We start from the raw sequence: 16,187 nt of genomic DNA on the forward strand, positions 1-16,187 counted from the left end.
GGGTGATCTAAAAGATGTTTCCTGTAGGCACTAAAGTTGCTGGGAGGTAATTAATACAAATTCCTAATGCAGGTAACAACTCTGTGGAAGGTTTGCCAGCTGGTGAAATAGCACATACTGGTTTAAACTGAGTCAAAAGGCCTGGCAGACAAAGAACTCTAAACTGTATAAACTGATATAGGGAGAGTGGTCATGCTCACTTGATTCAGAAATTGACATGAAACTCGGACTAAGGAAGGCAGAATCTGCTGAAAGGGCCTGAAGTATTAGGGTCTCCATATGGAATACTGGGAACTGCGTGGTAAAATAGACCTCCCGATAAGCTATCCACTGTTTTTATTATATGGTTTCTCTGTAATGCTTTTGTTCTGAATAAATAGTACTTTGCTTTATCCTGGCTGGCTGGTCATTGGTTAGCTCTTTCATTGAATCTGAGAGAACAAGCCTTCAGGTACTGAAATAAATTCAGACCTGCTGAGATAATCACAGTAAATTTCAGGATTCTTCAGCCTTAGACCCCGATCTGGAGGGAGTGGATCACAGGATCCCACCCCAAAAGGAGTGACAGCTAGAGGTCTGAGACCTAAGTGAGGTACCCTCATGGAACACAGGAAGAGTCAGAAGTGCAGTTACCCTGGGAGCTGTGATAGTGTTTAATTTATAATAGTTTAACATTTTCTCAGTCATCTGCCAACAATCATTTTTTAAGGTGAGAAAAAAAAACAATGTAACAAAGTTATAAGTTATGCAGAGTAAACCAATATTCCAAAAACCTTACAACAAAATGGTGACCTGTCTTTCACAAGGGTGACTTTCTACAGAGCATGTCATACTACAAGCTCTTTTCTTTTGCCCCACTAAATGTGTTTAGTGATAAAGCCAACACTTCATAAGGGAGAATCTTATAAAAGTCAGCAGACAAGCAATCAAAATCTGGACTTTTCCCCAGAGAAAGGAAGACAATCGTCTTTACCTCCTGTAGAAAGAAAGGAGTTTCCATAATCAGTCTGTCTTTCGGTTTCATTGTGAGTATCTAGAAACATTCAGAACATTTTGCATTGGCCGTGTTTGTCTTTGGCTAGTTTAGATTTAGCCTTTAAATGTTTCTTTACATTCAACTCATCTATAAAAGCTCAAGGGTGCAGCTGGAATATTAGTGGCAGATGAGGGTAGGCAACTAAAATTTGACAGTGGGAGGATGGTTGCAAGTATCCACAATGGTAGGTAGGTTCTTGGATAGTGGAGGGTTGTGAAGCAATGGGAGGCGTTAAAGTGAAAGGGAACAGGTGGTCAGGGGAAGGAGTAGCTGGGAACTAGAGAAGCAGGACTGAGGTGTGGATTGGGGGAACAGGAGTAGCAGATTTCAGAGTAACAGCCGTGTTAGTCTGTATTCGCAAAAAGAACAGGAGTACTTGTGGCACCTTAGAGACTAACCAATTTATTTGAGCATAAGCTTTGGTGAGCTACAGCTCTCACTTCATCGGATGCATGAGCTGTAGCTCACGAAAGCTTATGCTCAAATAAATTGGTTAGTCTCTAAGGTGCCAGGAGTAGCAGAGTAGATATGAGCAGGATGGGGAAGAAGGAGCAGCTAGAAAGTAGGAGATGGGAGCAAGGCACATCCAAGCAGGTCAGAGAAATTGGGCTGGTGGCTGCAGAGGCAGGCAGCTGAAGAGAAAGAGGAACTGGAGAGGGAAGTAAGTAGCGGACTGCTTGAAAAGTGCCCAACAGCTGAACAACAGCTTTATATATAGCCTAACTAAGATAGGTAAGAAGCTCTAGTTCCACTGGCGGGAACAGAATAAGGAGCAACACACTGGCCAGAAGAGAGAGGCACGGGAAGAGAAGACAGGTGGGGGAAGAGCTGAGTGATTATCTCTGTATGACCAAAGGATGGGACACTGAGAACCTTTGATTATAGAATGGCTTTGACAGAACACTGAAATGGCATGTCAGCATAAAGGAATAAACTGCAACCATGAAATAGTAGTTTGATACTGTCTGTACTATATATTACATCTGTGAAGTATTTTGAAATATATCCTTCATTCTAAATGTTAGCCAAAGTACAGTTTCATTGTAAAAATACGACAGTGCAGTTAGAACATATTTCTAGTATATTACAGCTCAGTGAATATAACAATAATCAATATTAACAATTTTATCATCACACGGTACACTTTAAAGCATCCCAATGTGTTTTACAATCTGTGGACCTAAATTTTTGAGAGAGACCAGTGATTCTGGGTGCTCACCTCGAGAGCTCTTTTAAGCACTCAGCGCTTTCTAAAAAGCAGGCCCCTTAAATTGTCTCAAAGTGGACATGCTACTGAGGCAACCAAAAACACTAGTCACGTTTGAAAATGTAGATCATAGGTTATATATATTTAACTAACATTTCTTGCTAGGACTCCCCTTAAAATAAAATGCAATTTTGGACATTATTAAGGGTAGACTTTATATGTACAAAAATCTCTTTACATACCACTGAAATGAAGTCAACCCTGGCAAGGTATACAGTAGCTATTTAGCAATGCACAGCAACACTAAATAATAGTCTAGGACATAAAATGAAGAAGTATCCATTTAAAACTGGAGATGTCATTAAAACCTGGAAGTCTTAAGCTTCTTATAGTCATTTCTGTATCTGCCCAGCAATGTATTTTAAAATTTAATTTAAATGTACGTTGATAAGTGATGATCTTTCCTTGAAGTTAATCTATACAGACATTGATTGCCTAAGACTATGTAGTTTTTGTTAATCATCTATTCTGCAAACCTCATTTGTTCTAGTTAATGTTACATCAAACAAAAAAAGGTTTTTTATTTTCTATTTCCTCCGCACTTGCACACAAAATTGCTTGTATCAGCAGTTTATCTTCCCCCTGCCCTCCCCAAAGATATGGAGAATACTTAGAAGTTGCAACTTTGTGGGGTTTTTTTCACTTCAAGCATTTATATGCATAATAATTTTGTACAAGTATCTCAGTTTTTGATTGATGGTTAATGATTATTTTGTTTCATGCAATTACGTACCTTACAGCTTGAAACTTAGAAAACAACAGTTAAGGTTTCTTTTAATGGAAAATTTAGCTTGCATCAGTTATTTTGAAAGTCTTGATAAATAGTGGGTTGTTTTTTTTGCAATTGTTTGATGATCCTAAAACTAGAATTGTTGTTATTCAGAAATGTAGACCATTAGCCTGCCTCCTCCCCCTCCATCCCCGTGCCACCTCCAAAAAAACAAATTAGTTAACTTTTTGGAGAAAAAAACCAATATATCCATCCTAGAGGCACCTTTGCATATGAACAAAGTCTTTATTTTTGTCCCCAGATATGACCTGACATATGAGGAGCTTTGTGTTGAAATGAACTGTGTTTTCGAGTTGCCTTTCACCACACTAAAGAAAGACATAATATAGCGTATTTCATTTAAATATATATTGAAATATGCACTTATTTAAATATTGAAATATGACCTTTTATTTTAACACTTTTCATCTGAAAATCTCTGTTCCATATGAGCTGAATCTTGCAAGATGCTGAGCACTCTAACCCCAATCCAGCAAAGCATAACTTTAAGGATGCGATTTGTCTGAGTTACATTATATTATGAACCTTTGCTGTTTGATTTCTCGTCTTTAAAGTTCAGCATGCACTTAAGTGCTTTTCGGGATCAGCACCAGAGTGTTTGACATCTTGCAGCACTAGAAACAGTGTTTAAGGGCCCAATCCAAGGAAGTACTGATTGCCTTCTGTCATGTGCTGAACATCCTCAACTTCCTTTGTAGGGTGCCAGGGACTTTAGAGGAATGGTGTTTTCCCTTACACTCTTCCCCTCCAGGAAGGAGGAAAAAACAACAACCCTAGCTTATCATTAAAAAGCAAGAACAAATCAAAACAGGCAGCTATAAAATATAAATAGCTGGGAATACCATGTTAAAGTGACTCAAATGAAAGAAGCAGACTCTAAGGAAGCCATACTGCTCCTTTATGTCCTTATTACAATTCCATTTATCAGGTTCACTAATGTAATGGTCAAATAGCATGTCCCTTCTTCCCTCCTTCTGTACTGACACATACAACCACACCTCTCATTAGCTTGTGCCAAGAGAACAAAGTGATGTTATCAGCATTATTTGATTTAGCCTTTATTGTTTTCCATAAAATTCTGTCACTGAGATAAAAGTAATGATTTTGTACATCTGGCCTATCCATAGGAACAATCATTATTATACTTATTTTCCATTATACTCTTGTGTTTGTACCCTTCATAGCATGTTTTTTGTTGCCTATAAGTGTTATGATAAAAACAGATGCACTGAGACTGTTTGGTTCGTAGTACTTTGCCTTCCTCTGTGTTTTGAGGATTATTTAATGACCTAATCAGTTTCTTTCTTTATATGTTTAACACTATAATCCAACCGTAGTTTAGCTCTGAAGACCAACTTGTTATCTGTAATAAGATCAAAAAGGCCAGATCCTCAGCTGGTGTAAACTAGCATTGCTCTTCGAAGTCATTGGAACTATTTTGATTTACATCAGCTCAGAATCTGCCTCGTCTACATACGCCTGTACATAGCCTGCAGTTGAAAACTTCAACCGCTCACTGTTTAGGCAACTCTAATTCAAACCCAGATCTTTGACCATAATAAGAGGAAATGCTGATTCATCAAGCTCTCCACTGCAGACCTCTGTGCAAGCCGATTTGTTTGCAGATGCTTGTAAGGTTTATGGATTTTTCCTCCACTAGTGTACTTTGTTTTATGTATAGAACACTCTCTCAATGAGACCGTCAATAACTCATAATTTTTGGGCTTTGCCATCTTTCTTTGTATATTGGTTTACAAATACAAGCTTTGACTTTTGATTACTCTGTAATATACTCATAACCCTGTAAAGAATTTCCCAGGATAGAGTGGTTGTTTGCATCACATTTGAGTGAAATGTTTAAATTAGTTTTGACATGCAGTTTAAGGTCATAAATCAATATGCCACTCCTGTAGCTACATGATGAAAGGAGCTACCTACCATAACTGTTTACATGTTTTTAAAATACCATGTTACTCTATGTACACTTTTAGCATCAAAATAATTGTTGGAATTTGTTGTTACAAAGATGAACTTTCTTGTACTAAACACTCTTCACATCACATTTTGAAAATCCCATTAAAATGGCTTTTAAATTGACGTCTTGTTCTGAGTACGGGGAATGTCATTCCTGTAAGCAATTCAGTTCTTATATAGTTATTTTCTCTTTGTACTAATATTAACACGCTTTCATACCCTTTGCAAATCAAGTGCCAGGAACTTGTATTGACATAAGAAATTTTTGTTTTATTTATGGTGCATGTTTTTTTAATAAAATAAGTATTAACCCACAGAATACAGGAAATATAAAAATATTGCCCCAGCAGCTTGTCTACACATCTTTTTGCCAGGAACAATATGCCACTGCACCAAAAAGAAACCATCTTTATGTTTTGTGATTGTACAGCACATAGACTAATGGCGTACTGATCCATAACTAGACATCACAGGTACTACAGTCATACAAGGAAGAAGTGGATTCTCTGTAACTTGAAGCCTTTAAACCATGATCTGAGGACTTCAGTAACGCAGCCACAGGTTAGGGGTCTATTGCGAGAGTGGCTGGTTGAGGTTCTCTGGCCTGCAATGTGCCCGAGGGAAGACTAGATGATCATGATGGTCGCTTCTGACCTTAGAGTCTATGAGTAAAGCACCAATTTCCTCAACCTGCGTGTGATGCAAGTGTCAAACTATCATTCCAGATATAATATCCTAAATCTAACCAAGAAGAGTACCAAATACTCACAAAAAAGTTATAATCCTGCTGACTGAATGTCTTATTGGAAGTGATAAAAATCCTCAACCAACATTGTACTCACTATCTCGTGGAATTTGCCACAAAGCATCAAGAATTCCATTGATTTCAGGGTGAATTGTATCATCCCTGAAGGAGGTGGAAGTGTTCAAACTGCTTTGTGGGTATAAGATCCTGTTGCAAATGAAGAGGGTGACTTTTTCACTGCACCAGAAGACATCAATCATTTTCAACACTCACACCTGGACTCATGCTCTCTTAGATGAGAAATGGTTGCTCCCCAAGTTAATGTTGCCCTTGCACCACAAAGAATGTATTCAGAGTCAAAAATAGCAGAAAATATCTCTTCATAGTACTTCTCCTGAACTACAAATCACAAATGGTATAAGTCTTCAAGCAATCTCAGATATCATTCTTATCTTTATCCAGCATAGACTAGCATTTTGTACACAAGCTCTTTTCCATAAGTGGAGAATGGAGTGGAGCTGATGTTCATGGAAGTCCAGAGGAAGAAACATAACTTTGCGTTTATACATCCCAGAGTTTTCATAAACTAAATAGAAAAAAAAACACATTTAAATGTTGATGGACTCTTACCTGTCCATTTTCTGTACATGAAGTGTCTGCATGTAATTCAAATTGTATTGCATGTTCCTTCTGGTACACAAGTACTGAGCTTCTGCACTTCACACCTTTACTTGTCCTTTGCATAACAAACAAGTGGGCAGAGTTCTTGCTTCATTTCTACATTTCACTCAAATACAATGGATTTCCAACTTGAAATAGAAAAACTGAAGTTTGAGTAACTTCCTCTTAAATTAATATTTACAGACTTGTCCAAAACTTTCTAAACTGGAAATAATTACTATTAAATATTAAAAAATATAACAAACAAAACAAATCAGAATATACAGAAGAAAAAACAAATCAGGAAAGTGGCACCAGCACAGGAGTTATTGTAGGTCCCCAGTAAACTAGGAACAGAAAGATCTCAATAGACCATCACCAAAAGTCCTTATTAGCAGCTTCACTGCATTCATCAAAGAGGAAATTAAGAACAGTTTTTATGTTCATGAGGAAAGTCCTGTTTAATGAATGGTGATAAGAAATAAATGATAAGGTTAATAGTGAGGTGATATGAAGTATAAATGAAGACTGAACCTGTGGTTAAGACACTAGACTAATACTTGTGAGATTTAATTCCTGGTTCTACCACACACTTTTTCTGTGACCTCTCATGAGCCACTTGATCTCTAACTCAGTTTCCCATCTGTAAAATGAGGATAATAATAATTCCTCTGCCCTTTTTGTTTTTGGTCTTGCTTATTTTGATTGTAAACAATTGGGGATAGGGACTATCTCTGAATGTGTATATGTACAGTATCTAGCGAGGATTATTTGGCTCCAATCTCAGTTGGGAACCCTATGCACTACTGTAGCCTTATAAATGAATAATTAACTGACCAGTTTCAGTTGAAGGGCTTAGTGAGAAACCTTTTATGGATTTTGTTTCCTGTTGACACAATGAATTTTTTTGAGATTGATCAAGACCTAAAATTCAAAGAAAAGCTCAGCTATAACTACTGAGTTTTAGCTTGTTTGAGGTAAAACAATTCAAAGCCATTGAATTCTAAATACCTTCCTTCTGAAATCAAGAAATGACCCAGGTTTTCTCAAAATTTTTTCCAAACACTCAAAATCTGTTTACCGACTAGCTTAAAACTGAAATTTTGGTAGAACTCACAGTTTTTGAGTGAGTTTCAAATTTGGCAAAAGGAGTCCTTCCAATCCGTAGTATGAAAGATAAAGAAATGTTTGAGAAACATACGTGCTTGTGACTCATTACATCATTAGCAGACACTATCTGGGTTAAGGGAATCCAACTGTGAAATAGACTCTCTCTCTCAGCCAACTCTGTTCTTGTTGTAACATCTGTTAGAAGTTTTGGTTTCACTCAACATACTATGGGAACTGAAATAAATGCATATTTCATTCTGCATCTGGTAAGAGACTTACTAAATCTGAATCTACAAATATTCAGGTATATGGTTCTACCGCAGAGTGGCTGTTGTACAACTTTGGGAAGATATGGAACATACTTTTTGTTGTGTCTTTGGCGCACAGAACTCTACCCCTCCTAACTTCAACTAGACCTGGTCAAAACATTTTCCATTCACAAGTTTGTTGTTTATTTGGTTGTTTTTTAACTTTAAAAATGGCTTTTCAAAACAAATTGAACTTTTCATGAATTTAATTGAAATGAAAAAAGGGATCATTATGTTTCAAATAAAACAAAGTTGGTTTTTTAATTGGTGTTTATGTTTTGTTGTGAAAGAAAAAATCATAGGAAAGTTAGAAAACAACAACAACAAATTTTAAAATTTTCAAAGGGAAAAAGAAATTCCTCTCTGGACTATTCTGTTTCCAATTCCATGCAAAATCCTCCTAGATGAGGGATGGGCAAAGTTTTTGGACCAAGGGCCACATCTGGGTATAGAAATTGTATAGCGAGCCATGAATGCTCACAAAATTGGGGTTGGGGCATTGGGGGGGGGTGGCTCGGGGTGCAGACTCCGGGTGGCGCTTACCTCAAGTTGGTCCCAGAAGCAGTGACATGTCTCCTCTCCAACTCCCACATGGAGGGGCAGCTGGGCAGCTTTGGTGCTCGCTGCCTGTCTGCAGGCGCCACCCCTGCAGCTCCCATTGGCCATAGTTACCAGCCAATGGGCGCTGTGGGGGTGGTGCTTGGGGTGGAAACAACATGCGGAACAGAGCCCCCTGGCTGCCCCTAAACATAGGAGCCAGAGCAGGGGACAATGCTGCTGCTTCTGGGAGCCGCACAGAGTGGTCCCAACCCTGCTCCCCAGCTGGAGTGGGGCAAGACCCAGACCCTGTTCCCCAGCGGGAGCTTGAAGACCAGATTAAAATGGCTGGTGGGCCGGATCCAGCCCGCGGGCTGTAGTTTGCACACCCCTGTCCTAGACTATAGTACATGTAGGACTGGTTGTGTTATGGGAACTTGGTGATCCATCAAGTCACTTGAGAACAAAGTTTTAACAAGATACACAATAGAAGCTGCTGCCTTGACTACACTCCCTTTCAGTGTAAAATTTAGTTATCACAACTGATACCTCACTAATTTTCATCCTGTCTGGTATTATATAGTGCATTATATAAACCAAAATTTGTATTTGTCTGAAACAGTTAACAATGCTGAACCTGATGTTCAGGAGTGCTGAGCACCCACAACTTTACCTGAAATCAATGAGAAAGGCAGGTGCTCAGAACGTCATGATATCAAATCCTTAACCTAATAAATTAATGTTGTTTTGAGGTACTTAAAAATTGCATTAAAATAATTTCTGGGATAACCTCCTTCAAACGTTGCCAACCAAGGCCTATTAAAAGTAATTAATAATTTTGTAGTTTATCCTACGCAGTGTTCTCTTGTCACTAAAACTGTTGATAAAGAGTAATCAATATACCGTAGCTGGGTTTTGCTTTTGTGAACAGTCCCATGAGCTAAGTGAGTAGCTGTCTTGTATCTTGAAAGATATTCACACAGGGACATTATATCTAACACAATTAGTTGCCCAAATACAGTAAAATGTGTAGAGCATCGTTCAGAAATAAATTATGTATGTATTACTCCAAAGAACATTGGTAATTTATGAATTTCTATTAAACCTGTTCACTGAATTTTTATTAAACTTGAGAGCTGTGACCTACCTAGAGATTTCCAGTTTAATTAGCTTAATTTAAGATTGGAAACATTGAGAGTGGGAATGGGATATATGCAAATTTGTTAATACAAATTTAAATTAGAGTAAAATTAATATGGAAGTGGGGTTTTTTCAGTGCATTGTATCATTTTCCCTGCTATAGCTAAAATCATGTCACCACTCTATTTAAATAACCACTTGTTTCAAGGGGTTGCTTTTGTAACAACAATGCACTTTTACTACATGGCATTATGAAAGTCCTCAGATAGACTGACGCATCACCATTATTATGTTATTGTGACTCTGCAGTGTTTATCAAAAGGTGAGTTCATGTCCTACACCCATACATGGATGTCCACTCATGAGTGTTCTCCTCACACGAAAGAAGATGCTGCTCATTCCTCAACATTATCCTCAGTCTTGTATCCACAGAGACCCCTCCAAGGGTGAGTGAATCAATGTATAATGTGGGGGTAGGTTCGGGAATGTGAAGTCAAAGGGGAGGTGTATCATTCCCCCACAAACCAATGGGAATCCAAAGGACAGTTAATGCTATCTGAGGTTGTATTAACTTTTCCCTTGATGCTGGGGAATCTCTATCTAAGAGAGGTTCCACAGGAAGCCTTGGAAAGGACCATTTCTAGCTGTATTATTAGGAAGCTGGAGGGGAGACCAGGGTGCCTAGTCCCAGTGAGGATGCACAGGATCTGAGCATGAATGGCCCTGAGTCTCCAGTGGATTGCAGTGATTCTGCAGCACTTAGAGATGGTCTTGTGGTAAAGCACTTGCCTCAGATGCAAGAGATCTGGATTCTATTCCTGTTTGCTCTAGACTGCCTGTGTGACCTTGGGCAAATAATTTATTGTTTCTGTGCTTTAGCTCCCCATGTGTAAAGTGGGGATAATACTACCTCGCCTCACAGGGGTATTGTGAGACTAAATTAATTAATGCTGATGAAGTGCTGAATTACTGCAGTTGTGGGGGCAATAAAGAAAAAGCCTTTAGATGAAATAAACTCCACCTTTCAATCTAAAAAATAAAAAGATCCCTGAAAATGAGTAGTTATGCTCATTTGCATTGGCATTGTGTTAGTCTATGCCATAGAATAAATGGAAATTTGAAGAAGTAATAATCTCTTCTATTTAAAAAGTAAAACAAAAAACATAATTTGAACAGTCCCTGAAGGTAAAAAACAAAACAAAAAAAATTTAAAATAATGTTTTATAGATTTTAGATTGTTTCTGCAAATTTTATATGTGACAATCAAAGTAAAACACTGATATGCAAAACTTCACATTAAAATGTCATCCTCAAGGCCTTGATCTTGAAACTGAATTCACATTTAATCAGGGCCTAAATGGAAGCTGTCAAATAGTTTTGGTTGAATGGAGTTCATGTTTTATTACTTTTCATTATTTGTAACACCCTATTAACAGCAAGAAGCTTAAAAATACACTTAAAATAATATTGATTTTTGTCTTTTTTCCACTTGGAAAGCATTCTCCCCCAACTGAATTTCTAATGAAAGTGAAATCAATAACATTCTGTTTACTTCTTTGTGTGGGCACCAGCTTTCAGCCTTGTCACTGACTATGAACCTAATAGGATACGTTGTAGCTTAAATGAAAAATATTGAAAATGCTGGAGCTACACCAAGCATACAGTGGTGCAATCTTCTCCCTTCATGCACATCTCCTCGCCCACCCCCAAAGAAAACACAACTGTGTAAACTGGTGTGACTGTGACATATTTTTTCCATCAGAGCTTTAACATTCCTTCAGAGGTAGGGGATAATGGAAAAGTATCAACCTTCAGCTGAATCAAACAAAAATGAACAGGAACTCATAAAAAGCAAAACAATTCAATGGGAGTATAGATCTAATTATTTATTTGAGGATTTGATAGTATATATAGTTCAAAGGAAGTAACATGCTTCTATATCTTTGGGTATCCATATTTCCCTGCTTTTTCTGTGTGTTTTTGAGATTATATATTCCAGAGTTCTCATTTATCAAACCAAGTTTAAAAAATCAGTTTGTGATATTTTGCCATCAATGGACAACATTTTAGTTGAACTGAGAATGTTAGGTATATTGAAATTCATATTCTGAACCAGCATTGGGGGAAAATGACATCTATGAGAAGAAATGTTTGAAATTAACACAATAAATCTGACCCTACCAAAATAAACATGACAATAAAGAGTCAATTACATTTAAGAAAAAATACTTTTATGTGTAGATCATTATTTTATATTAATATTGGCTTTTTAATGGGGACTTCCTTTTTCAAAACCAGATTGTACCCTGAATGGATTATTTCTGCATATGTAACAGGATGCTTCACAAGTTTTAACTCAAAGTTCTTGATTAACTGTTTACTCTGTTTTGGGGACAGATTTTTACAGTTCCTGGGAGCTTTACCCAAGGTCAGATACATAGAAACAGTGGCCACCCTATGCTACCACCCCATGATTCCCAGCCTCCCAGTTTGCCCTGAGCGCTATAGCAACAATGGTTCTGGAGAAGCCCTTTTGAATTTACCTGGTAGGAATGGAGCATAATATAGTTCTGACCTGCCTATCCCCCTCCGAGTTCTCTCCTCTCCAGACCAAACCCTCAGTCTGAGATCTGGAGATTGATTTCTGCAGTGCATCTACTGAGCAGAGAAGGGAGAGCATGTCACAGAGGTAGCATTGCTTCTCCAAGGCCCTTTAGACTGGATCTACTACTGTTTGCTCAATATCTGTCATTGAAATGGAGGTGATAATTTTTCTTTCTAGAAAATAGACTGGACTGGACTGGACTACTGATATTATGGGGCTTTGTGAATTTTGAGCCATTTGGTGCAGATCTCACTGGACTGGGGGTCAGGACACCTGATTTCTATGGCCAGTGCTACCGGTTCATTTAGGCTTCCTCTCCCTCCAACTGTCTGTTTTCTGTATTTACAATGTAAGCTCCTGAGGACAGGGATTCCCTCTTACTATGAGTCTGTACAATGCCTAGCACAATGCAGCCTCAATTCGGTGCCACTCTAATTCAAATAAGGGTAATAAATAGCAGTGGAACTAAATTTTGTTGACATTTTCCCATCAATATAAAAAATAATAAACATTACTGTTATTCAATAGCAGCATTTTGTTTATTTCAAGCCATGGATAAAATAGTATTGTAAATTCATGTATTTTTCCCCAGGGGACCATTGGTGTTTCTATCCAGACTATTATATAGAGCAAATTAGCTAGCAAAGAATGTCCTCTCTAGAGATTAACAAAATCTTCATAACACATTAGTTAACTGTAATCCCAATTTCCTATACACCATTTTCAGTTTTATGGAGCTAAACAATGTAATTAAATGCTTTATTTACAATTTATTCACAAAATGGCACACAGTTTCCAAGCATTCTGCTCTTGCACAGACTAAAACTACTGTGAGAAACCACCAGTTACTAAAACTCTAGAGGCATTTCAATCCCTTCCCCAAAATCATCCTATGAGCCCCATCTTCCTTCAATTGAAGCCAATGGCAAAACATTCATGTGGATTAAAATATCTTCTTTTTTGCCACTTCTCTATTCTGAGTCTTACAAAAATCATGATCATACAGGTTGTGATACAGATTGGTCTCTTTGAGGCTTGCTGATAGCTAGTATGCAAAGAGTCTTTCGTCTGCCCCTGGGTTGTCTTTCATCCAAAATCATTGCAAGAGCCAACCTACTGATATAGTTGTCTGTTCTCTGCTGCATATGCACATATAAACATAGCCTAGACTTCCTCAACTTGTCTTCAGTTGGAGCAACCCATATTAGGCCCTTAATACCTTGTTTAATTTCCTATCATGAAGCGTACAACTATTTGACAATCTCAACATCTTCATTCCCATGGTGGAGACCATACTGTTTTCCTTCTTTATGGCTGGCCAAGTCTCTGTTCCGTATATAAAGATGGGTCAAATTACAGTTGTATACACTCTACCTTTTAACTTTATTGACATCTTTTTGTTACAGAGAATCAGAGTTAGCTTCCGCCCTTTGTATCATGGAGCTTTAGTATGAAGCTCCTTCAGTTGTCTTAGCCTCAGCCTTAACAGTCACTCTCAATCCAGCCTCATGTGGATGAAAATATGTGGTTGAATTGATATTTGACTGAGCTGAAAACACAGGACCAGTCTCTTTCCTTGTTACAGCATGACCATTGTTTTGTTCATAAGAATGGGTATGAAGATAAACAATCTAGTAAGTATTTGTTTTCTTTAATATTAAATGTTAATATGTCATTAGCTAATAAAGTCTGAGTAGCCAACTGTCCACTTTCTTCCTAGGTTTTTTCTCTGCTTTTCTTCTGCACCATTTGACAAAACTTTTGCCATTTCTCACTTGTTTAACAATGGATAAATACAAGGACCACTGGAGATCCCATTGAAGTAAAAGTATTTCTGTTGTCTTTAATGGGGGTTGAACTGAGTAAAACACACTCCCTTATTTTACACTGGCTTGTATCTTGCAAAATTATTCACACCCATGTAAAGTTAGTATAAACTTCAGTAATATTTTGCATTTACTTTTCACATGTGTAAATGGTTTCACAAAATACAGGCAATGGGGAATCAGAACTTTTGGGTCAAATAAAAGCCAATGGGCCATCCTATATCTGAAACAGTCATGCAATATGATAATTTCTAGTTTTTCTAGTTTTACGGTAACATTCTTCATCAAAGTTCATTATATCTCTTGTAACAGGACTCACTTTCCAATGTGGCACCTCTTGCTGGCTGTCTTGGGGATTAGCTCTGTTCACCAATATGCCCTCCTCTGGTGGTGTCTCGCTGCCATCACTTTTGTTCCAGGACCCGCACCTTTCCAAGGTCCGCGGAATCCTCTTCAGTAACACAGCCCTCCAGCTGTGCCACATATGGTGCTCCACTGTTCCGGGGGACCCGCAGTCCACTGTTCAGCCACTTCACTTAGTGGCTACTGCAGCGTATTATCTGGTCACTTCCTCGTGGCCCCAGCATCCTCTTTGCCCTTGCCTCAGGGCCTCTGCTTGCAAACCCTAGCATCCATCCAGGAGCTGTCTCTCACTCCCCCAGTCCCTGCTAGTATCACTGCTCTGTCCAGGTTGCTGGCAGTTCTCTTAGCCCTTCAGAAACACAGTCTTTCGTCTCTGAGATCCAAGCACAGAACTGCCCTCCTCTGCCCTGCAGCTCCCTTTTTATATGGGCCTATTTGGCCCTGCTTCACTGCTCCCTTCAGCCCTTCTCTGATTGGCTGCCTCCTTTGCAGCCTCCTCTAGGGCTTTATTAACCCCTGAAAGCCCAGTGTGGGGTAGGCGCCCCACCACATCTCTATATTCTCCTCCTGCCACTGAACACACATAAATTCTGTTAAGTAAACAGAAAGATCTCTCTTATGTACCAGAAGCATTCATTGTCTTCCACAGGTTTTCCATATCATTTTACATTTGATCTTTAAAGCTGTAATTGATGTAGACAAATCATCTCCTTTCTAATTTATGCAATACCTCATCTAAAATTCACAGCAAAATATGCATTTATCTAAATATCTTTTCTACAGAAGTATCAACCTATGTACTCTGTATATACAGGAATCACTTTCAAGACTATGAACACCAAGTCTGTCTTGGGGAGAGGAAGTTATGTCACAAATGTTGATAGAAAGATGTCTGAGTGTATGTCTACCAGTATAACTTTGTCCTAATATTTCTTTCATTCATTTTAAACCAGTTATTTCCATTTCAGAGAGTTATTTCTAGTATGTTCACTATCAAGGCTACATTTAGGAACACATATATAATTGCCAGGTGGTATACTTGAAGTTGTACAAGTGAATGTTGCATTAAGGTAAGTATACAGATTCAGAGGTACACATGTTGGTTCACAAGTAGTAGGTGTTAGGAATACAGCAAAGTTACCTATCCAAATTATGGAATTCAATTTTCATAGGTGTGACACTGAGCCAGCAACTAGCGGGCTAAATTACCCAAATTCAACCTTTAAAGGCATATTAGAAAATTATATAAACGGTAATTAAGGCCTTTCCTTATAAATAGCTAACAAAGCCATGCTAGATAGATTAGAGCTTTGAAATGTAGACTTGTATTGTTAGCGAATTAGAAGAAGATACTGATTGTGTTTGTGTTTACCTGTATCTTGTTAGATGTTAACAACCTAGCCAGATGGGTCCTGTCTGTTACTATATTCTATTGATTCAGAGATGCAACATAGTGTAATAATATAATTGTCTATATTTCTCTCTGAAGTTTGTAGTAAACTGTCTGCGAACTGCTTAATTCTGACAAATGCAACTAATTACCTGTGTATACATAGAAAATAGGAGGTTTTACTTAAAAGATTTTCAGTAATCCTCATCATATTTGACTTGGCTGTCTGGGTGGGAGCCCAGGGCTGGGCTGTTTTAAGGGAGCTGTGTTTTTGGCTTCTGGGTAACCAGTGAGGTATTGTAAAAGCTGTTTTGTTGCTGGTTTGGTGAGTCTAATTATTAGAATAAATCACCAGTTTTGGGGACCAGCTGCCCCATCTTTGCAGATTGCCCTGACGGAGCAATCTCAGTGTGATCCCTCCAAGTGCAACAGTCAC

This window comes from Natator depressus, chromosome 8 (assembly GCF_965152275.1).
Source record: "Natator depressus isolate rNatDep1 chromosome 8, rNatDep2.hap1, whole genome shotgun sequence".
Classification (NCBI taxonomy): domain Eukaryota; kingdom Metazoa; phylum Chordata; order Testudines; family Cheloniidae; genus Natator; species Natator depressus.